The sequence below is a fragment of the Triticum aestivum genome, chromosome 5B (genome assembly GCF_018294505.1).
Source record: "Triticum aestivum cultivar Chinese Spring chromosome 5B, IWGSC CS RefSeq v2.1, whole genome shotgun sequence".
Taxonomy (NCBI): domain Eukaryota; kingdom Viridiplantae; phylum Streptophyta; class Magnoliopsida; order Poales; family Poaceae; genus Triticum; species Triticum aestivum.
The window spans coordinates 637,695,458-637,696,999 of NC_057807.1; positions in this window are offsets into that span (position 1 = coordinate 637,695,458).

Genomic DNA, 1,542 nt, shown 5'->3' on the forward strand with positions numbered 1-1,542 from the left:
AAAGAGACTCAGGCTCCGGAAAGAAAAAGGGTGGGAGGGCGGGAAAACAAAAGCAACTTGGAAGGGGAAATCGACGAATATCTTGAAGAGAAAACACCGGTTAAAATCATTGAGGAAAAAGAGCAAAAACTTCGCACGAGTAGGATGGATACTCGAGTACGGGCTCTGGCTTCGAGAAGAAAAGGGGTGGGCGGGTGGGAAAGAAAACAACTGAGGATTGAACTCGAAGAAGAAGAGGCTCGAGTCGACTTGACGAGAAATGCACCGGATGAAAAGAGCTGAGAACCAACGATCGGAAAACCAACTGCGTGAACCTAAAGAAAAATTTGAAAGAGAAGAGGAGTAATTAAAAACACCTACGTCAAGATTCCTCACCAGAGCGACGAAGGGACTGAGGAGTAAAAAGAATTCCTACTCTCCGATATAACTAGACTCCGAAAACAGTTTATTCTAGACTCAACAACGGCCAAACTACATGATCAATCAAGGGGGGCTCCTAAGGTCGGTCGAGGCTCTGATACCAACTTGTCACACCGAATATGCGACCCTATCCAAAAGGAACTCGAAGGTCCCATCAAGGATAGACCCGCATATTGAAACGCTTTTGCAAGGTGGATATCATTACATCAACATTACATAATAGATGGGGATACATACATAAGGCATACAATGCCACACGAATACAACATCACAATACATAAGATCAACATCCGACTACGGATGAATCACAAACAGAAACTCAAACGACATCCACCCTGCTAGCCCAGGCTGCCGACCTGGAACCTATCCCCTGATCGAAGAAGAAGCAAAAGAAGAACTCCAAAACAAGCAAGCATCGCTCTCGCGTCATGATCATCGCACAACCTGTACCTGCAACTGTTGTTGTAGTAATCTGTGAGCCACGAGGACTCAGCAATCCCATTACCATGGGTATCAATACTAGCAAAGCTTAATAGAAAAGGAAGGGGTAAAGTGGTGAGGTTGCAGCAGCGACTAAGCATATATGGTGGCTAACATACGCAAATAAGAGCGAGAAGAGAGCAAGCGGAACGGTCGTGAAGCTAGCAATGATCAAGAAGTGATCCTGAACTCCTACTTACGTCAAACATAACACAGAAACCGTGTTCACTTCCCGGACTCCGCCGAAAAGAGACCATCACGGCTACACACACGGTTGATGCATTTTAATTCGGATCTGGTGTCAAGTTAGCTACCACCGGACATTAACAAATTCCCATCTGCCTATAACCGCAGGCACGACTTTCGAAAGATTATACCCTGCAGGGGTGTCCCAACTTAGCCCATGATAAGCTCTCGCGATCAACGAAGGATATACCTTCTCCCAGGAAGACCCGATCAGACTCGGAATCCCGGTTTACAAGACATTTCGACAATGGTAAAACAAGACCAGCAAAGCCTCCCACTGTGCCGACAAATCCCGATAGGAGCTGCACATATCTCGTTCTCAGGGCACACCGGATGAGCCAGACGTCGGGTTGGCATAGACCCTGGTTGCCCAGGGGGCGTCGGACATCGCTCAGT